Genomic DNA, 24306 nt, shown 5'->3' with positions numbered 1-24306 from the left:
GTGATGATAGCTCTCTTGATATATTAAGCGTCAGTTGACCGCCCCCTACACCCCCCCCCCAGAATGGTTTGACTGAGCGGATGAATAGAACCATCTAGGAGCGTGTACGCAGTATACTTAGTCATGCATGCCTACCACAGAGCTTTTGGGTGCCTGTTACCATCACTTTATTCTTTATTCTTTTAGTGACAGTTTGAATAAAGGAAGGCCCGGTCACACATTGTGACTGTTGGAATTCCCATTTCTAGTCTCTCCCTTTCTTGCTCTTTCTCTCCCACCATAGCTCTCGAGTCCAACCTTCGATCCGTCGCTCCCTTTCAGCTTTGAGTGTCACAAGTATGCCTCTTGAAGATGTAGTTTCTCCTAGTACTACTCCATCAATAGGGCTACCTCAAGCTTGGCATTGAGACCTCTGGCTCTCTTAGTATACATCAGGTTAATAATATGTTAAAGAAAATGAATCCATCTCTATTTCAAGGAGGGGAATGAGATCATATAAGGATCTAGTCAATACTTTTTTATAAAAGTGGAGTGATTTACATCAATTACATCATATCCCATATTCTATTAGAGCCCTTGAGGCAAACCTCAGACTTGAAGACAAGGAGCCCTACACGTGGTGGATGTGTCTTGATGTCATTAATCATCCTATGACATGGGTCAAGTTTGAGAAAATATTTAGAAAAGAAATTCTTCATGAGAATGAAAAGGATTGAATTTGGACTACCTAGGATAAGTGTTAGATGGAGGGTTCGATACATCTCCAAATGTAGAGAAATCATTCTCAAACTCAAGCTTGGATAATTTTCAAAAGGTTAGAGGATTCATTTGAGACTTGGACAATGTTTACAAGGCTAAGGTGAAAACTCAATATTCCAAACACTAGAAGAAGCCATTAAGAGTGCAGAAATTTTTTATGATATATTAAAAGAAAAACATTTGTATATACATTTACACGTTTAAAACTTACATTGGCATTAGTAGAAAAGAGAAATTTCAATGCTACATTAGGAGAATCCTAAGAAGGGGCTTCTTAGGGTCATTCTCAAGTGAAGAGCTTGTGAGGGCACATAAGGAGAAGCTATGTTTCAATTGCTTAGGCCCTTATAAAAAAAAGGATTGTCTAAAAATCAAAGGCAATTAGCTTGATAAAAATAAAACAAAGAAAAAGAAGTGCAAATGCTTCCTTTGGAAGCTTGTTCTAGAAATTTGGTCGTACAAGTTAGCCATCAAACTGATTAGCATGAGTATTACTTGAATGCTACATCATGGTAGCCCATGTTTGTCCCCCATGACTTGGCTTAAATGCATGGTACAATCAATGGACAATTATATTGAGATGGCAAGTTCAATAGGTGTAGATATTGATGATGGACTGCCAGTTAGTTGGGTTTGCATGTCTATACCTAGCACACCGGTGATCTTTATGATCCTCACATAGCTACTTACTTATCACTTATTATATTAGTTTGTTGTACCTAGCTACAACTGGCATAGTTGTAGCACCAATCAATTAGTATAGTCAGTTATGTACTCTTTGACTTAGTAGGCCACTTTTCTTTATGTTGTATATTATCTATACTTTGTGCACATTGTATTGTATGTGAAAGAAGAAGGAGAAATCAACAAGAAAACTTTTTGGTCTCTATCTCTCTTCTTGTATTCTTGAATGAGCTTCTTCTTGTGTGTATCATGTGTATTTGGTGCAATAACTTAAGCAAGTCTTCCCACCATGTGATTCATGATATGGTATTAGAGTGGCGTCACTAAGAGAGGTTGATTTTGAAGCCTGAAGAGAAGGAGAAAAATCAAGGATTTACGTAAGCAAGAAATGGGTAAAAAGCTCTTTCATTCTTCCACTGTTTCTTTTAGATAGTGCCTATGGAGGCACCGAAAGTAGGGCATAGGAAAAATCTCAAATTGCTGTGAGATTTGGGGTGTGTGTGTGTGTGTAGAGTACTATATATTTTACAAATAAACCCTATAGGAATACCATTACTTTTTTGGCCATTCGAGGCCATTTTGAGCCTCATTTTAGACTTACAAAGTTGCAAATAATAGTTTCAAGGTACATTGCAATTTCGATTGTGTTGATCGAAAGTGGATACACATGTTATAGATTTCAAATCTGTAAGGTCTAAGGTGTTTGCCACGAAGTAAACACATGCTTGGTACATTTCTATGTGCTTGTTGTGAAAGGTTACTGAAGATTTATTATTTTGTATCAATTTTGTGATAATGGTAGAGAACAATGGAAACCCCATCATTGAGAAGCTGGATGAGAACAACTATCCATAATGGACATTCTATGTGATAAACTTCCTTATTGGAAAGCCCTCTTTGAGTTTGTTTCAAGTGAAGTAAAGAAGCTAGAGTTGAGTGACCCTACAACTATAAATGAATTAAAGGCATGAAAAGAATGAAATATAAAAGACAAAAAGATGATGCATTGGCTATCTACAATAATTGATAATACTATGTTAGGATATATCAAAAATATAAAAAGTTTACATGTAACATGAACTATATTATCATTGAGAAGCTGGACGAGAACAACTATCCATAATGGACATTCTATGTGATAAACTTACTTATTGGAAAGCCCTCTTCGAGTTTGTTTCAAGTGAAGTAAAGAAGCTAGAGTTGAGTGACCCTGCAACTACAAATGAATTAAAGTCGTGAAAAGAATGAAATACAAAAGACAAAAAGGTGATGCATTGGCTATCTACAATCATTGATAATACTATGCCCTATATCAAAAATATAAAAAGTTTACATGTAACATGAACTATATTTAAAAATATATTTTCTGTGAATACAAAGACATGAAAGATTCAGCTCAGGTAAGAATTAAATACTTTAAAAATGGAAAAATGTTAGTTAATGAGTATATTTTGAAGGTGAGAAAGCATTGCAAATGTTTTGGTAGCGATTAATGTAATGCTTGATGATAATAATTTAGCATGATCTACTTTGGGTGGTCTTAATAAAGAAAATATATAAAAATCATTTATTATTTTTATGTATGTACGTAAGTCATTTTCAGATTTCGATGAGTTGGTCTCTCTCATTATCATTGAAGAGATCAACATGCAAGGTAAACCATCTGGAAGAAGTGGCGAACATGACCAAGCATATCACAAAGAATTTAGTGTCTCTATTGGTCGAATGGTAAAGTAAGGGTTGCAAGTTCAATTTAATGTAAAAGGTTGCTTTGTGAAAGATTTTCATAACAAGTGCAGATTGGTTGCAAAAAAAGAAAGTAGAATTGGTCGCATATTCACTTTAGATATGCTAAAGACAAAGGAGTGGTTGTAGACATTGAATTATGGCACAAATATATTGGACATACAAATGTACAAAGGCTAAAATTAATGCAATCCAAAGGGTTACATATTTTTACAGTTGTAAAATTTTATAAAGTTTGTGAAGCATGTCACTTTGGTAAGCAAACAAGATAACTTTTTTTGCATGATAGAGATATCATCAAGAATATACTTGATATGGTGCATACAGATATTTGGAGGTCTACACAAAGGATATCTCTTAGGGGTAGTAAATATTTTGTCATATTTATTGATAATTATTCAAGAAAGTTTGATATATTTCATGAAGGAAAAGAGTGATGTATTTGCATACTTCAAAACTTTCAAGGTTACTGTTGAAACAAAAAATGCTTGAAAGCTAAGTGCTTGAGGTTAGATGGAGGGGGAGAGTATCTCTCTAATGAGTTCAATGGCTTCTTGAGGTCTCGTGGGATAAAGAGACAATTTGCTTTCAAGTATACCCTACAACAAAACAGGGTTACAAAAAGAAAAAATAGACATATTGCAAAAGTTGCATGAGCATTGATGAGACTGAAAAGAATATGTCAAAAATATTTGTAAGCTAAAGCTGCTCATATTTTACTATCTATATTATGACTAAAACTCCTACGGCTACAATTTATGGAATGACTCTCGAAGAATGCTTTATAGGTAAGAAGCTTGATATGTCACACTTGAAGGTTGAAAAATGTATTTTTATTAAATACTCTTTTAGAGAAAAAAGGGTATCGCTGCTATAACCCTGCCTTACAGGTGAGTTTAGAATGAGTAAAGATGTTATCTTTGATGAGATGAGCAGTTGATATGCATCTAGTAGTGATGCATTGGATGTTGATGATGATCATGATAGTTATCTGTGGAAAGAAAAGCAAGAATCACGTAGTCTTAGTGGACTAAAGACATAATTTGCTACTACATCTACAATTAGCCATTGGTTGGTAGATTAAGAAGTAGCTTCACACCTTTATGTGCATCTACAAGTGTTGCAGGTAAAGATAAAGGAAGAAGAAAGTGTCAAATGAGGATGATACATCTGCTAGTCATTTGAGATTTGATGGAGATTCCACTAGCTCAAAGATTTTGGATGATGAACTTGGTTTTCCTTGAATAAAAACACATGGTAATGTAGTGGGCTGCACTAAGTATCCAATGGTATGTGAGTCTAGCATGGTCAAATATTGGTTTTGAAGGTTATGTAGCTCAACATGATGCTTATATGGTAAAGGCGGTCAAGGATGTTGAGCCCACTAGTTTTGAGGATGTTTTTGGTCATGCTCATTGGGATATAGCAATGGATGAGGAGATGATAATTGCATTACAAGCCAATAAGACTTGGGATCTAGTACCATTGCTTAAGGGCAAAAAAGCTATTAGTTGTAAGTGGGTCTACAAAATTAAGCATAATGCATATGATTTTGTTAGTAGGTATAAGGGCAAGCTGGTTGCAAAAGGCTATACTCAAAGAGACATTCAATCCGATTGCTAGGATGGCAATTGTTAGATATGTGATTGCTTTGGCAATAGTTAAAGGTTAGATTTTGTAGCAAATGGATGTAATGAATATCTTCTTGCATGGTGAATTTCAAGAAAAGGTGTATATGGAGCAACTACTAGGTTATGAGGATTTAGAGCATCCCACATATGTGTACAGGCTACAGAAGATATGTGGGTTAAATAAAGTACATAGAGCATAGTTTGACAATATTAAAGAGTATCTTGTCAATATTAGCTTTTATGTTTTTTATACTGATTACTCACTTTATGTGAGAGAGAGATGTAGATTTGGTTATCATAGTCATCTATTTGGATGACTTGATTATTACAGGTGACACTGACAGTGGGATTGCTAAAGTTAATGATCTTTTAAAGAAGAAGTTTGAGATGAAAGATTTGGGTGAGCTCAGGTACTTTCTTGGTATTAAGGTGATCAAATGTGATGATGTTATATGGTTGTTCAAAAGACAATATGGCTTGGATATGTTATCCAAGTATGGTATGACAGCGTGTAAGCCTCTGTTAGTACCATTGGAGAAAAATGTGAAGTTAAGTGCTAATGTTGGGGATGAGATAAAAGACCCTAATATGTTCATGAAGATAATAGAGAGTTTGATTTACATGACTATCACAATGCCAAACTTGAGTTATATTGTTGTCCTTGTCAATCAGTTTATATAGATGCTTAAAAAGCCTCACTTGGTTATAGTTAGATGTATATCGAGTTATATAAATTCCACTTTACATTATGAACTTTTTTATGAGGCAAGTAAGGATATACATGTATTTGAATACACAGATGTAGATTAGGATGGTAGCATGCCTGCTAACAGAAGATCTACCAATAGATCCATGTTTTCTCTTAGTAGTTATTAGGTGATTTAGATGTACAAGGAGATAGCCCGGTTATCATTAACTGTGACAATATGAGCAACATATAGTTAGCTAGAAATCTAGCATTTCATGTTAGAGAACATACATTGAGGTGAATTACCACTTTGTGAGAGAGAATATACTTATAGGAGAGATCGACTTAGTATATGCATTGTATTGTGTATGAAAGAATAAGAAGCAACTAGCAAAAAAACATTACATTGAGAATATCTTCACTTAATCTTTGAGTTGCTTAGGCATCACAAACTTTATGTTAAGGAAACGAAATGTAAATTTTTAAAAACAAAAGTTCACTATCTTGGCCACATCATATTTGAAGAAGATATTATAAATGGATCCAAAAAAGGTCAAAGCTATCTTACAATGACCTCGTCCCACAAATTTGGAGGAGTTACAAATACTCTTTAATTTGGTAGGATTTTATCATAAGTTTATCAAATATTATGCTAAGATAGTTGTTTCCATGACAAATTAATTGAAAGCTCAAGGTCGCACTTTCTCTTGGGGTGAGGAACAACGACACAATTTTCATAAACTAAAGGTAGCTATTGCTACTACTCCAATCCTAGCTATAGGGGATCCTCACTAACCATTTGTGGTGGAAATTGATACTAGTGCTATAGCCATTGGAGTAGTCCTCCTCTTTGGCTTTTGAAAGTAAAATGCTAGATAAAACTCAACAGAATTATTCTACTTATGAATGTGAGCTCTACTAATTGTCTATACTTTGAAAAAATAGTGACATTATTCATATGGATCTCCATTTGAGGTAGTCTTTGATCAATAAAGCATGAACTAACTTACTACCCAAAAATATTTGAAAGGAATCCCATTTCCAACAACTCTTGAACTTGTCACTTCACCTCCTCACATTCAAACTTAGACAAATTGTAAGGTTGATGGGCTTGGTATTAGAGACCAAGTTAATCGGATGGTCAACCTCTCTCTTAGGTGGCAATGAAGATGGGGACTAAGATAGATCTTTGTATTCTTCTAACAACTAGCTCAATGTTGAATTCTTTATTTGGACTAGATATAGGCTAATTTTCATCCTCTTTAGAAAGAAGAAAAGTGAATATATAAGACTTAGCATTGATCTCTATTTTTGATTTCTTCATTGGGATAAGCTCCATGTATTTATTATCTACTCCATCTATTTCAATTTATCATTGGATACATGCTTCTTTTGTAAATTATTGGATGTAAGTTTCCCTTCAAAATCTATCCTTTTAAAATTTAATCTAAATTTAATAGTAGACCTTGGATTTATTCCCTTTTTAATGCCATAAACTATAAGAAAAGTTAGAACCTTATTGTAAGTATTTTAGGATATTTTATCTTATCTAAATGGCTCCCTTTGCTAGCTCAATTATTGTCCCAACTTTGAAGATTGATTTGAAAGTGTATTTTCCATAGTTTTGGGCTGAAATGAAGACATATCTTTGCAATACTTTTGGCTGTGCCTTTCAGCAAGCTGAATTGATTTATGTCTGTTCTTGGGTTACATTGTACCAAACCCTAAAGAAAGGTATAAATCAAACCCATAAATATACTTATTTAGCTTGGCTAAATCTATGATTCCTTCTAATGCATAGAAAAATTCAAAAATATATTAGAATAATCCTGTATAGACATCCCCCTTTGCTTCAAGTCATACCACTTTGCACTTTTTCCTTCTCCATAGGAGATATAAACACATCAAGTGTTACTTGTTTGAATTCATCCTAAGTACCAAAATCTTCCCCAATTTTTTGCATATGCGTCCACCAAGTATAGGTACAACCTTCAAGGTGAAGGGATGCATAATAAATCTTAGCTCCATCACTCCTAAGATAGAGTGTAAAGTATATTTCAAGCTTATTAATCCATTCTTCCTATTCCATAGGCAAAGAACTATACCCCTTGAATTTAGTAATGTTGATTTTCTCCTTATATTCACGATCAGTGTAAGGTGGCAAATTGGAATTGGGATAGAAACTTACATGGCCGTTGAGACTTGGGGGGTGTGTAAATTTTCTCCCCAACTTGGGTTGTGTACCCCTTTGGATCATCAAGATGTGAGAGAGGGTCACCTTTCTTCTTTCTCATATCTCACCCGACATCCACTTTTCCTAGTGGGTGTCATGGCATGGTAACTACATTCTAATCTAAGCAAATAAGTATGATATGCAAGGATGAAAAAGAGATTGGGTTCAATGATATGATTTACTCCCTAGCAATGACTCAATGTTTTATACATTTTTTCCACTTACCATCTTGTCTACTTTTCACTTATGGCATGCCAATGATCAATCAAACAAGTAGTGTTAGTGTTAGGCATAAAATGATAGCAATGAATCAATGCATAGCATCAATAAAGCACTAAAATTTCATGGACAAGATTGGAAAAATTAAGATATAGTCTTAAGTATTCTAAGAGTGGTTTTATATGTTGTCCAAGATGAAATTTAATCATAGACCTCTCTTAATCCTTCTTTTCAACAGTAAGATAGGCTAAGAAAGTGGATAGAAAGAGAGATTTAAGAGCATAGGATTCAATGATACATCTTATGAGTGCCAAGAGAGTTGTTGAAGCTCCAATCAATCAATCCGATGCTTGTTCCATCACTACTTGCTCCAAATATATTGAAAAGAATTCAGCCATATTGCAACATAAGCTCATAATGTCTTTCCCATAGATGCTCTTGATGTAGGTAATCAAGATTGATCAATTGTACTATAGAAGGGTTGAGCCTTGCTTAAATGTATTTAATGTCGATTGAAGTAGCATTAGTATCCATGATAGAATCCTTATTGTTGAAGAAGAATCAATAATTTGATGCAAATCTTGACTAATCTCTATTGTCATGGACTCGAGAGAAAAAGTTCCAAAAATCCAATCATTAATCTTCAACGTCATCTAAGAATTGATTTCTTGAGCTTCTCCTCACTTTCTGAGAGTAGAATAGACCATAAGCCCCTTGAATAGAACCATTATTGACCAAGTTTTTAAGAGAAATTTATAGTACCCTACTATCCATGAAGTTCAAGAGAAGGAAAATCCATCCAAGCTTCATGCGATGATCAAATCTTTAATAAATATTGGTTGCTTGAAGTGGGTGATGATCCCTTGGAGTGATTTGATCCAAAAGCCCCTTGAAATAATTAAGATTTATCCAAGATTGGAAGAAAAACTTATGATACCCTATTTATTCATGTCCTTCAAATGTTAAGAAGAGTAGAAGAAGAGAAGTAATGTCTTGTATGAACAATAAAGAGGATGATCAAGGCTATTGGAGGTTCTCAAGGAATGTCTAGCAAGTAGAAGCATCCATAATGGAGTTGTCAAGTATAGAGAACTCCTGTGAATGGCAATACAAAACATGCTAGGATAGCACGCCTTTATCTACTTCAGATCAAATAGGAATAAGAGTAGAAATACTACTCTACCGAGTAGAGATTTGCATGAAAGATGAGACCTGGCTATTGTAGCTTCAATCAAGCTAGTTCTCTTCCCTAAATCAATGTCACAGATCATGTTGGTTACTACATGTACAATCTAGCTCCAAGTATAATGCAATCTTGATGAGTGAGCACTATTGCAAGTTCCTTCCCTCTTCAATCCTTTTGCTCAAATAACTTGAGCCATAGCATCAAACAATGGCTCTTCCCTTGGTATATAATAGTTCAAAAATAAGCACAAAATTTAAGTATTAATTAGCGTGGATTTTGGCTAGCAAAGTAGGTGAAAATGATACTTCCTTTGCGCCTTATCATGGAGAGATTAAGGCTTCATAGGTTTAGTGAAGATATAATGCCATGGGAGAGAGTTTAGCAGCAAGCATCCTCCATGGAGGAAGAGAAGGGACGTGGAGAAGAAGAAGAAATTTTTATTCCTTGAAAAGTAATTGAAACATTAGCTTCTACTAAAGCCTACTAGGTTCTCAATTTTGGTCATGACACCACCAAAATAAGATTCAGAAAGGCCATGACTTACTAACTTTGGCAAGAAACCTCCATTTTCTTCATAACTTCTTTCGAAGACTCCAAAATAGTCACAGTTTGAAATGGTGAAGCAATCTAGTCACTGTTGTGATGTGACCATACCCTTTGACCAAGATCTATTTGTGGTTCCCTATCTTCAACGAGTGCACATGAAAAGGACTCTATAACAAGATCAAAATCTATGCTTTGATACCACTATAAAGAAGGAAATTAACTCCAATAAAGAATGAAAGGAAATAGACATTACACCATAAAACCTTGCACAACCATAGCCAATGTGACCATGGATAACATCTTCATTATCTTGCCAAAATGGAGTTTACAATGGGGATCAAAGATGACGAACTACAAGATACTCACATCTTGCAAGTGTGGGGCAAGATATACACCTCATTGCCATGGTGGGAGGCCCAAGATGAAGTCCTCTTGTATTCTTGATTAATTGGCAAAGATAATGAAATTTTTTTCCACTCAACTTTATATACCCCCACACAAATCCATGTGTACAACCCACACAACAATTGCGGATGTGACAAATATGATTGCAAGTGATGATACAATGTGCACGGGTTTGTGAGTCTGAATCTCACAAGATAATACAACTATGATAATAATGTGTCCTTGAAGTATAACAAATAACACAAGGGCCCAAAATAATATATTAACGCTATCCAAAATATAATCCACCATGAAATAAATACAACACTTTAGCTTTTCACTTTGCTTTGATCTTCTTTGACTTTAGCCTTCACAAAATACTATTAACATGTTATTCCCCTCCAAGATGAGTGTCAATCCCATGGCACTCACATCGACGGTAAATGTGAAATGTTGGAATAGTCCTGATGAAGAAGTAGTATTGAAAAAGTAATGATCTTGCTGGAGAGAAATGAATGGCATGGATGAAGAATTGGTATTGATGAAGATGTGTTTTGGCTAAGAGGATAGATGATCTTGTAGATATAGTGTTAAGTGGCAAAGATGGCAATATTGTTGGGGACTCATCTCTAAAAGTTGTTGTTATTGCTTTAGGATACACTTGATTGGTGATACATCCTAGGGGATAAAGCTTGAATGGCCATGAAAAATAAAATGGAGGTTGTAGAAGACAAGAGAGTTAATATTGAAGTTAGAAGGCTAACAGTTCTCCATGAACATTTGTACCTACAAAAGTGGACCTCACATGCAATCACTTTCTAGGTTTGTCATGCACTACCTAGTGTGGAATACAGAAATCAAATGATGCTTCTCCTACTCAACCTTGGTTATTTTCTTCATGACTTCTCCCACCACTACTAGATAATAGCAACAAATTTGTGATTGCTAGCTCTAACCATGTTAGAGGCCTTTCTAAGAGCTTCTCATCCTTAGCAATCTAAGGTCCAATGTCGAGATGAACATGTATACGAGTGAGAAAATTCAATAGTGTTTCATCTAGATTCCTGGAACTCATAACCTTGGATTGATCCTTTTGTTTTTTCATATTTTTGAAAGACTCCATGAGAGAGCTCTTAAAATAGGCTTTAAATACACAAGAGCTTCTAGCTGAGAAGAACAATATTTGTGAATCATTGGATTCATTGTGTTCTTTAGGCTAGAGTTAGTAAGCTGTTGTGAGGTTGAAGCACTAGAGGCTTGTTTCTTAGCTATGGTCAATCTTATTAGTCAAAGATGACTATGCACTAGGATCCTTAGACTAATGGGAAGTAGTTTTGGTATTGGAATTTCTAGATTTGTTTGTGATACTCCTTGTGGAGGGAAGCCTTGATGTTTTCTCAATTGTACCTCTATTACACATAAGCCAGTTCTTACTTGTAGATCTTGGAAACAAGATCACAGTTCCTTGCATGGTATACAACCAGCTAACACTTGCATGTCAGAGAGAGAACTAGGGAGAGAGAAAGAGGAGAGAGAAAGATTGCAGAGGAGAGAGAAAGATTGCAGGAAGAGAGAGAAATAGAGTGACGAGGAGAGAGAAATACTAGAATTGGAGAGAGAAAGATAGGAAAGATGAAGAAGCTATGGAAGCTTGGAGCAAGAAGGGAGAGAAAGATTGTAAATGTATTGATATGTCAAAAAGATGTGAAAAATTACAACTTCTCTCCTTATATACCAGTGTCAATGTGACATGGCATATTATTAGTATTCTAAGTATTCCCAGCTTCTTACAATCCATCCCTTCCCAAAAGTTTTTGTCCTCAAAAACAAACCTAGAAAGAACTAAAGAAGAGATGGATAGAACAGAGTACTACTCTATTTTACAGCTTTACAAATGGGGAATGAGTGAAGAATTATCATTACAAGGGCTGAATTTGAAGAACGGAAAGAGGACCCCGCTATATACATGATTTGAAGAACTTTAGAAGCCATTGGAGCCATAGAATCTTCAACAAATAGTTCCAGAAGAAAGTAGACAGCTTGCTGAAATAACAGCCCTGCTGGACCAAATCTGCCATAACTTTTGATAGAAGTGTCCAAATGAGATGTACCACATATCAAAACGAAGCTCTTGAAGAGTACTTTAAGCTCATGTAGATAGCTCAATTCTGAAAATGAAGTACGACAAAAACTGTTCTAAAACAGCGTGCTGTCCTGAACCAGTCTGCACCAATACTAGCTCCATAAGCAATAGGCTTCAGCCACCAATGTATCCTTCAAGTATGGATACTCATCCAATATTGAATCAGGTCTCCAAGAAGCCTCTTCAGAGGGTAAACCTCTCCATTTAATCAAATATTCCACAATAGAATGTGATCGAAGCTTCTTTTCACGCTGACCTATAACAGCCTCTCGGATGTACTGAACGATACCATCTTCATCAATAGGTGGCAGCTCATCAACTAAATCCACTGGATCACCATAATAGGGCTTGAGCTGACTAACATGGAAGATGTTATGAATCTTTGTAGAAGAGGGAAGCTCTAGTCTGTATGCCAAATCTCCAATCTGCTTAAGGATCCTGTAAGGGCCATAGAATCTGTGGGCAAGCTTATTACTGGATCCATCTTTCAATGTAGAATACTTGGATTTCGGCACCTTCAACAAAACCAGCTCTCCTTCCTGGAACTCTAAAGGCCTCCTCTTCTCATCAGCATACATCTTCATCTGATCTTGAGCCTTTCTTAGATTCACCTTGCATTGCTGAAGAAGGGTCTGCATTCTTTCCAACTCTTCCTTCCCATGAGGGTTGATCTTTTCGTTAAAAATGACTGTGGGTAGGGGCACCTTTTATTAACTCTCTTTGTCTGTCCATCAATTTGGGGATGATAAGCCGTAGATGGAGCCAACTTAGTACCCATAGATGTAAATACCGCTTGCCAAAAGTTACTCATAAACTTTGAGTCCCTAGCATGGACAATCACCTGCGGTAATCCATGTAATCTGAAAATATGCTCCATAAACTGGTTGGCCACCTGAGAAGCAGTAAACTGAATTTTTGTTGGGATAAAATGAGCTGCTTTGGTGAGTCTGTCAACCACCACATAAATACTATTCCACCCCTTCTTGGTAGTAGGTAAGCCAGTGATAAAGTCCATAGTAATATGAGTCCATTTACCCGTAGGAATAGGCAATGGCTGCAACAAACCTCCTGGCTTATGGGTGCTATCCTTATTTTGCTGACAAGGCATACACTTCATAACGAAGTCCTTGACATCTTTCCACAGTCCTTTCCAATAAAAGCTCTTGTTGATCCTGTCATAAGTCTTGAAAACTCCCAAGTGTCCAGCTAAAGGCGAAGAATGCAACTCCTCCATAATTTTTCACTTGAAATAAGAAGCAGAGGGAATAACAATCTTGCCCTTCCACCAAATAAGACCATTTTTAAGCTGGTAATGTGAGTTTTCTTCCATAAGACCTTGCTGTAATTTCTGAAAGATTTGGCTGAATTCCTCATCTAAAAGATATGCCTCTTGTAGCTCTTCAATCTAATCACTATGTAATTCTGTCATGGCTGATACTTTGCAGGCCCACATACGAGAGAGAGAATCAGCCACTATGTTATCTTTGCCCCTTGTATGAGTGATGTCAAAGTCATAATTTTGTAATGTTGCTACCCATCGTCGTTGCTTTGGAGTAAGATTTGACTGAGTAAGGAAATACTTGAGTACCCGATGATCACTATGTACTCTGAATCGGCTGCCATATAAGTAATGGTGCCATTTCTTGATTGCATGCAGAATAGCCAACATTTCCTGGTCATAAACATTCATGGCCATCTCCTTATCAGTAAGCTTACGGCTTTCAAATGCAATTACTCCATGCTCCTGAAGCAAAACAACCCCAATGCCACGGCCACTAGCATCACACTGTATAGTAAACTCTTTAGAGAAATCCGGGCATATAAGAATAGGAGCAGTGGTAAGTAATTCCTTTAACTGGTTGAAGCTACTATCTGCAAGAGCATCCCAAAAGAAAGCCTCTTTCTTCAACCTATCAGTTAAAGGGGCTGCAATTGCCGCATAATGCTTTATAAATCTGCGATAGAATGAAGATAGACCAAGAAATCCTCTAAGAGAGGTAGTAGTAATAGGCGTTGGCCAATCTTTTATGCATTGCACCTTCTTGGGATCAACCTATATTCCTTTTTCACTGATTATATGTCCCAAGTATTCCACTTCAGTCTGCATGAAAGAACACTTCTTCTCCTTAGCAAAAAGCCTATGATGTCTCAACACATCAAAAACCTTCCTCATATGCGACAAATGATCCTGAAAAGTCTTGCTGTAGATCAAAATGTCGTCAAAGAACACCAAGATAAACTGAAAGAGGAAAGGTTGCAGAATCTTATTCATCAAGCTTTGAAAGGTAGCTGGAGCGTTTGTAAGGCCGAATGGCATCACCAAGAAATGGTAGAGCCCACGATCAGTCCTAAAAGCAGTCTTGACCTCATCACCCTCTCTCATGCGAATCTGATGATACCCTAATCTCAAATCAATCTTCGTGAAGAATCGAGCCCCCTTAAGCTCATCAAGCAAATCATCTATCCTGGGTATAGGATACATGTTCTTCACTGTTATCTTATTGAGATCCCTGTAGTCGATGCACATAACAGGACTGGGAATGCATACGGTGAAGAACTGGGTTCAATAAATCCCATTTCAAGAAGCTCTTTGATTTGCTTGGCTACTTCCTCTCGTTCACATTTTGATAATCTGTAAGGTGGCTTATTGATTGTCTTTGAGTTGGGTTCCAAATCAATGGGGTGATCCACCACTCTCTTAGGAGGCAATAAAGTAGGTACTTCAAATAAATCTCTATACTCCTCAAGAAGAGCTGTCAAGGCTGGATGGTTTGCTGAATTATTGGGCTGATCCTGTGTTTCTTTGTTCAAATGCAATACAAATATCTGTGAGCGCTTCTTGTACTCTTTCTTGAGTTGTTGAATGGTGATAAGTTGAAAATCAGATCTACTAGGGATTCCCTGTAAACGGATGAGCTGTCCATTGGAGAAAAACTCCATATATAACTGTGAGAAATCCATAGTAATCCTACCTAAGGTCATCAACCAATCACAACCAAGTACAATATCTATAGGCCCCATTTCCAAAGTGATCAGGTTTACTTTGACTTCAAAATTTTCAGCCATCTGCAAAGAAACCTGTGGGCAAATCTGCGTGCTGGTTTCCTCTTCACCATTAGCCACTTGTACTCGAATGGGCTGCTGTAAGTCGGTAGGAACACAATTCAACTTGTACATAATAGATTTATTGACAAAACTGTGAGTACTACCAGTATCTATCAAGATGAACACTAGCTTTCCACATATGCTTACCTTCATACGAAGTGTATTGGGGCTCTTAGATCCCGTCCAAGCATCCATAGAGATAGAACAATTAGTGGCAGCAGGCAACTCATTACAAAATCCACCAGGATCAAATGGGATATCACCGCCTGGATCAAAAGGAAAAGAGTCAGATGGATCATAGAAGTACTCATGTCCACCATCATCCTCGAAATCTTCATTTTTAGCATTGATTGTGACTGCATTAACTTCATCTATGTCATTTTCAAGGTCCTCAAGAACTAGCATACTCTGAATTTTTGGCTTGGCATTTTTGTATACACACTTTGAAGCATGGTCAGGAGTATACTTCTCTCCACACTTGAAGCATAAGCCTTTGTCCTTTCTTTCCTTGTAAAGATCCATGGGAATATTTCTAGAATTTGTATTGGCTGAAGTAGACTTAGGCTTATTGTCACCTTGCTTAAATTCAACCTTTGGACTGTTTGCTGTCCTAAAATTGTTTTGAAGCCTAGAAGCATTAAATGGAGGATAAGTTGGTATCCGTAAGCTTCCACTAGGCATATGGTTGCTGCCATAATTGTTACCAACTTGCCCTTGCTTTAAAACGGTCCTTGGCTGTCCATAACTTGGCTGAAATGAAGACTCTTTCCTATACTTCCTTCCAAAGCGCTCTGCAAGCTCAATAGCCTTGAAAAGTGAAGTAGGATTCTGCGCCATAACATCAGCTGACAAGGATGGTTCTAAACCATACATGAACTTGTGTAACTTGGCCTCATCACTGATGTTTTCCACATACATGGTCAAGTTGAGGAATTGGTTTGTATATTCTCTTACACTTAGGCTCCTTTGTTCCAAGCCATACCATCTTCGTTCTAACTTCTCTTTTTCAAGAGGTGAAACAAAGACTTCAGCCATAAGTGCCTTGAAAGCTTCCCAATTCTCAATAAGTACATTCTCTTTCTTGATATACCTCCACCAAGTGTGAGCAAATCCTTCTAAGTGGAGGGAGGTAAAATATATCTTCATATCATCAGTTTTAGGAAATATGTCGAAATAAGACTCCATCTTAGAGGTCCATTCCTCTAATTTTGATGGTGAAGATGACTGGCCATTGAATTTGGATAAAACAATTTTGTCCTTGAATTCTCTATCATGGAATGGTTGCTGTCCCAAAACTGGCTGATCGGGATTTCTAAGTACAGAACCCCCAAAATGAGACTGAAATCTTCCAACAGGTGGCTGAGAATTACCATGTAATCTTCCTGTTGGTAAAGCACCCCTAGAATTCTGAGTATGCAATCCAAAAGTTTGAGTATTGGCTCCATTCAAACTGCCCAAATAGTCATCATGCCTTTGTGAAGCTTCTCCCACTTCATATTGACTATTTGGTATGCCTCTTCTTCCTATGATCCCATCTCCATAACCATTTTGGTTGGATGGCTGAAGTGGGACTGAGGGGTCACTGTTTGAACAAGCCTTCTCATTTGCTTCTTTTGATCCCTTTTGTGACTGCATGAGTTGAGAAAATTGTGCCATAAGTTGAGTATTAGATTCTACCAACTTATCAATGGAAGCATTGGTTCGGTTAGTTGATTCCATCATCTTCTCAACAGTAGACTTCGTTTGATCAAATGATAAAATCATATGCTCCATTGCTGACAAAATAGTCTCATGACGTTCCTTATGTCTTAGTTCATGGGCACACAAAGCGTCATTGAGTATACTAATCTCTCCTTGTTGAGGCTCTTCAGGGTTCTCTTGAAGTGTGCTTTCCATCATGGAATCCCTGATTTGCTGTGCATAGTCCTCCTGGACCTTATTTTTGCCTTTATGCCCTGCCATACTAGTGCAGTCCTGCAGTACCCCCTGTCAGTAAAACGGCTATAACTTTGGCTAGAAAACTCCGATTGCAAAAAATTTTTGTGCGAATCGAAGCTAACAATGCCCTCTTCGAGATGAGATATAGCATGCTATAACAGACTTAGGACAGAAAATTCTGTAATTGAATTTCAAAGTCTGAACTGTCCAGTCCTGCACCCTGTTTAGACCTGTAAGTGCCCTGTTTTGACCCTGTAATGCAAGAAAGTAACCTCAAATGGCTACCAAACCCTGCAAAGGGGTATATAGGACCTGTGGGTACCCTGTAGTACCTGCACCTGTGCTTCAGTATCAAAGGGTGTACCTGTATCCACCTGTAAATACCCTGTGGGTAACCTGAAAATGCCCTGCTTTACCCTGTTTTAATCCAGTAGGTACTTGAGTCATTGGAAAGTCTTCAATCTTCAATTCTCCACTCGCTGTACCTGTGTGAGGGATAAAACGGCAGGACGGGCTCCCTACACGGGCTCCGAATCACCGGGAGGTGGGCAAAGTTCCCCCCGGGTCGGTTGGTTGCACCCCTTCGGGATCTTTGATAGTGAGGGAGGGTCACCTCTCTTTTGTCCCACTATCTCCCCCGGCATCCACCTTTTTCCTCGGTGGGAATATCAACATGGCAGAGGCTAGTGTGCTAAGCAATCAGCATGATATGCAATTGAAAAATATCCATTCAGCCTTTCATGAGATGCAATTGATTGAGATAAGAAAACTTGAGATGGGAGAAGGGTTTTACCTATGCAATTCAGTGACTCACTGATTGCTAGTACTTACCCTTTTACAATTTTTCAATTTAGGCAAAAGAGAATCAACCAATCAATTGGATTAGAGTAAACAAAGGAATCAATCAATGTATTCAGTCAATAAGATTCAAATGTTATGCTGAAATCTCAGATTGAGGCCTTTCATTCACTGATTGAAGCTAATATGCATTAGGCAAGCATTGCATTCTTGAATAGATGAATTCAAACAAAGGTTGGCTGAGAATTTGATGAAAATGTTCAATTCTTTAATCTCTCAGTCAAATGGCTTAAGCTCAGCAATTGGATTAATGAGAGAGATTAAAAATTGAAGAGAAATACCTTGACATGGCTGAAAATAACTTGCCAAATGCTTGATAGGGCTCCCGGTTGTCCAATGTTAGCAAAATAATCCATAAGGCTTGCTTATCTGATGGTTGAGACCAATCTTGAAGCTTCAAATGCTTGAAATTGAAGCATTAAACCCGTTTCCCCCAAATTTTTGCTCCATAGAAGCTCTTGATCTTCAATCTTAAGCCATCCCGTGCTTAATCCTTGCAATTTGTTGAAGAATCCTTGCTGAAATGATTCCACGGGCCAAAAGAATGAAGAATCTTCAAGAAATTGTCAAGAAATGGAAGCTTGGGCTGAAGCTTTCATGGCTACCCATGGACTGTTCACCTAGGGTTCAAGAGAGCTGAGGAATCCATGAATGTGACTGAGAATCTCACCATTGCTGAGGATTTATGTTTGAAATGGATCAAGAGGATTGCCAGACCTGAGGAGAAGCAAGTTTGAAGCAGGGCAGGGCTGGAATCAGCCCGAAAATTGCGCCGCAATTTTCGGGGCTGCTTCTGGCTCCATGGCAGTGAAAAGCTTGAGCAACCATATGCTCATTCTGAAGGTCTTGAACTGAGGAATCATTTCCATGTGGTACTTGACCAAGAAACTCAGGGATAAGAGAGATATGAGCTAATCTTCAGGGCTGAACTTCCATGGAACCTGCAGGAATTTCCAGGAAAGGGGAAAGAGAAACCCCTCTTTTCAAAGTAACCACAGTTTGTTCTCAAACTAAGCCCGGTTAACCATCCTTTACCCTAGTTACCTCCATTTTTGCATAAAATTTGATGACGTCCAGCCATTTAAGCCTTTACCCGCCATATCTGACCTTGAATATCTCCAGATGTAGTCATTGCTAACTGTAGTTGTCCTGCAGCACTCCACTAGTCACTGTCTTGTACCATTTTTGTCTGAAATTGGTTTTGAAATAGGAAAATAGGAGTGAAAATGGAAGAAAATAATGGATCAAAGACTGAAGCTCTGATACCACTTGTCAGAGAGAGAACTAGGGAGAGAGAAAGAGGAGAGAGAAAGACTGCAGAGGAGAGAGAAAGACTGCAGGAAGAGAGAGAAATAGAGTGACGAGGAGAGAGAGACTAGAATTGGAGAGAGAAAGACAGGAAAGATGAAGAAGCTATGGAAGCTTGGAGCAAGAAGGGAGAGAAAGATTGTAAATGTATTGATATGTCAAAAAGATGTGAAAATTTACAACTTCTCTCGTTATATACCAGTGTCAATGTGACATGGCATATTATTAGTGTTCTAAGTATTCCCAGCTTCTTACATTGCACAACTTGGAAGTTGGAACCTTTTGATCCTTCTTGAGTCTCCTTCTCTCCTACACAATATGTGTAGGGCTCTCCTCTTGGCACTTGATTTCAACAAAGCTTCCGCAGCACTTGCACCTTCTCTTCTCCTCTTGGAACTTAATTTCAGCAGAGTTTCCACAGCACTTAATTTCAACAGAGCTTCTACAACACTTGCACCTTCTCTTCTCCTCTTGGATGCATGCAAAGTGATGCTTCCTTTTCCTCTCTCACACCCAAGGAGAGCTTCCTCTTTTATAGGCTTTCAAGAGCTTCTCTTCCTGGAGAGAGACTTGAGTTGATCTTCATGGAAGATGTGGTTGTTCCAAGACCTACTCTGGAGCACTAATTTCGAGATATCTCTCTCTGCGTTGTTCGGATGAAAAAACATCCAACATGAAAGTTGTAGATCTCGTTGTTTCCGATAACCCTCACAGCTCATTTTTAGAGATCGTCTTTCTATCACGAGATATTTTAAAAATGGATTCACCATGTCTTTTTAAAAAAAGAATAGCTTCTCAAACTGTACTCTTAACTTGTGGTCCATGCAACCACCTTAAGGAGAGTTCATTAAATTGCATTGGGTCTCAACCTTAAGATTGACTTCTACACAAATGCTTGTGTCTTTTTAGACCTTAGAAAGAGAAAATCACTTCTCTCCTCACTTCCAGAGGATCACATCTCTTGTCTTTCTTAGTGAGAGAATTACCTCTCTTGTCTTTCTTAATGAAAGAAAAGACCTTAAACCTTAACTTGTAAGGAAGAGGATGACCCCAAATGAATGCAATGCTCATTACACACAAGTAAACGTTCCCATGCATCCTCGGATTTACACATAAATACATATACACAATGCTAATGCACTTTCTCTTCTTAGAACTTAATCCATCTTCATTTATGTGTAACTCCTTGGTTCTTGTGTACACTCTTACACTTGGCAGACACTTCTTTTCCCTTCATAACTTGTATTGCATATACTAGATATCCCCGTCACAGTCCTCTGATCACCCCATTAAGTGATGCACTAGGAATATTGGTCTCTAAATGGTCTGATGGCCATGCTAGATCATCATCAACACTTTAAAGAAAAGTGAGTCATTGATTTATTGACATGAATTTATTAAATAGAGAATGCATAATAAGCAATCAATTTAGTGACAGTATCTTTTTCATTCACTTGGATTTTGATGGGACTTAGCTTGTGGTAAGTGAAGGTGGCTTTGAGGGATAAAACCCTTGAACATATAGAAAATCTTTGGTGGGAATCCATCATGGCACTATGCTAACTCTCCATCAATGCATCTGAGGGTGTGCCCTAGTGCACTTTTTGATAGCTTGAAAAGATGTTGCAGCATTTCTAGTAGCTTTGATCTTTCATTGGATTCCATGAGGATTCTTACTGTGCAAATAGTTCCCTCTTAACTCCGTGTGCCATGAGCTATTCCTTCAGAACTCTTTAGCCATCCTCAATAGGTTTTTAGTCACACTCAAATAAATATCACTTGCATTTCCTTGGAGAAGAGAGAAGGTTCCCTTTGCTGAAAGCAATGACAATGCCAGCTTCTGTGAGTGGTTTATTCCAAGGCTAAGTGTCACATAACCTCCTCTTTCCTCTACATCTACAACCATCCAAAATTAATATTCATTACATGATATGAAGCAAATTGATATACATAAACCTTCTACTAACACTGAAACTATGGCTAAAAGAAGTGTGCTTCAAACTTCAGATCCTAGGCCCACAAGCCATAGCTACTAATGTCCCTACTAATCCATCCCATTAGGTAGTCCAAGTTGAGCTAGCTAAACCTTGAGATACCCCAGAGGAGACTACTTAGACTTAACATGGCTGCTCATTTGAAAAAGAAATTCAATTTCTCTAAAATAAAATGTCTACTCAAATTTGATGCCATATATACTACTTATGCCAAGTTGTTCACAATGATTGATTTAGGCCTTGCTAATAATGACATGATATGAGTTGGTTCCAAATAGCATCCCACTTGGGAAGAGAGTGAACATCTCTTCCACAAAAGCCTCTTGGTTCAAGATGAAAATACTAAGAAACTTCCTTAGAAGCAATTGCAGTCATTGACTTGATCAACTTAGTCAACTTGAGCAAAATTGCAATTCCTCGAATCCATTCTTACAAAAGTGGTTTTCTCATTGACTTGACCATGCTTGCAATGGTAGGTGTCTTATGACAATGGATAAGCAACAACATATTGTTAGTATACTTCAATTTGATCAAACTTACGTTGAGACCACTTCGCTATGGTCTATCATCCTATCTCAAAATTTGGACTTGCCATCAAAGTTGAAATATCACCATTGATTGATAAGATTCTAATTGAAGAGGAATTGCATATAGCCAGTCTCTTTGCAGGACCTTCCTTACTTGATGATCTAATTACTTGCCTTTGTGGACTAGTCACAAAACCAACTAACTTGGATGCTTTTGTTGAATTGGGGTACAATCCAAATTTCTACAATTGGTGGATTCCTAAAACTACAAACCACTAACCTTTGTATATTATTAACTCTTGTTACTTAGCACATATTTATTTCTTTAACTCAATGTGTTACATTGACAAGAACCAAAGACCCTCTCATTTTTGGAACAATGCTACGTCTTATGCAAGGGAAAAATCCAAGGTATGAGCTCTAAGTTTTGTTTTAGGTACAATGGCACAAAGCGACAAAGTTATCAATAATTCTTTCTATCTTTTGCCTTTGAATCCAGTGCATGGTATTCTCAAAGTTATCATTAATTCTTTTTATCTTTTGCCTTTGAATCCAGTGCATGGTACTCTCAAAGTTTCACCAAGTGAATGCAGGATTACAATAGGTGACAAAGCCTAGCAATGCCCTACTCAAGAAAAGATAGCACCATCTACAGCTGAAGCTCTTCTGGTAATCTAAAGCTATAGATAAAATATTGGGGCTAAAAACACATGACAATTGAGACATGGGACACACTTCTATTGTTTCAGAAGTTGCAACTTGTTGTAGCAACAATCTCTCACCTTGTCTTTCAACACTATGCTCTTACTAACTATACGTCCCTCTCTCTATCCCAAGAAAGCAAGAACATAAGACTAGTGTATAGGTGTACTAAACTTACTTGCTAACCTTTCCATGTTGCTTAGTCCATCGCTTAACATACCTCTCACTAACTCTCCCTCAATCACTCTCAACAATGGAGGTGAGATGATAGAATCGAAGAAAAGAATAGAAAGCCTTAATAGTTGCATTGACAAAGCTTCCATAGCATAGATGCACCAAAAGGGTTAATATAATTGAGACTTCCCACTCTTATATAGATACAAATTAGGGCTACGCTTAGGTCACTTTTGTATGGTGGTGCCCCATTTGCATTTTAGGATTTGCACCCTCTTTTGGGTGTCCTATCCACTTTTGGAATCTAGGTCAGTCATTCCTTGAAGTATGCTTTGTTTTAAACCTATATAGACCTAGCCTACACTATTCTAGTCACAAACCATGTGCACAACCTACACAATAGTTGCAGTTGCAACAAATACAACTCTGGGTAATAAATACAATGTGCTCGAGAGTGAGCTTGACTCTCACAAAATAATACAACCATGATAATCTAATGTCCATGAAGTACAGAATAATTCAAATTCATGAAAATAATATATTGAAGCCTAAAATAATAATCCATCATCAAGTACTAATCGCACTTGCACTTCCTCTTTGCCCTTCCCTTCTTTGACCTTGCCTTTCACATTTGTTGTTAACAATATCAAGGAAGATATATCATGCTACTTATGAGAAGAAGAGTGGCAAAGGACACCCTTGCCCAGAAGACCTATTGAGTGGAAAGGGGCTTGAGAAAGCACCATTCACACACATATATGTTGCTCCACTACTAAACAAGGTTCTCACCATGCTTGGCAAGCCTAACACAAACTTTGAGAGCTTGCATTATGTGGGGAAAAAACTCCCAACTTAAATGATCGCGGGCTTGCATTATGTAGGGAAAAAACTCCCAACTAATACAATCATAGGCTTTATTGAAGTCCATGTTGACTAAGAAAAAATCTTTTGTCTACTCATCCAACACCAATTTGAGGATGACATCCTAAGTTTTCAAACCAAACACAAACTTGTATTGCTATGAATGAAGAATCTTATGGACTAAGTCTTAAATCTCAAGGCCAATAACTTGTAGGAGAGATTAACACCGTAAGAGGCCTCCATTGCGGCGCTCTAGCCCTTCTTAGGGACTTTGATATGAACTTGACCATCCTCGTATTCATTGAATGGCGCATAGCTCCATTAACCTATAAAGATTTTGGAAGCAATAGCAATCGTCTCCATAAGAATCCCATATTACTTTAAAGAATTGGGCAAATAATCCATCAATGCCAAGAATTTACCATGCTTCAAATGTATTAATGCAAATAGGTTTTTGTCATTGCAAAAAGGAATACCAAGCATTAGCTTAGCTTTTGAGGTGTCTTGAGCCCTTGTGCTTACTTCTTCCCAAGCTAGCTTCACCTTCCTTTAAAAGGCCTCATCCACAAGAAAGAATGTAGAATTGAGTATGAAGGGAGGGGGACCTCACGAAGAAATCA

Source organism: Lygodium microphyllum, chromosome 16 (genome assembly GCF_053477565.2).
Source record: "Lygodium microphyllum isolate KBCC chromosome 16, Lygodium_microphyllum_v1.1.10, whole genome shotgun sequence".
Lineage (NCBI taxonomy): Eukaryota > Viridiplantae > Streptophyta > Polypodiopsida > Schizaeales > Lygodiaceae > Lygodium > Lygodium microphyllum.
This window is presented reverse-complemented; position numbering follows the sequence as displayed.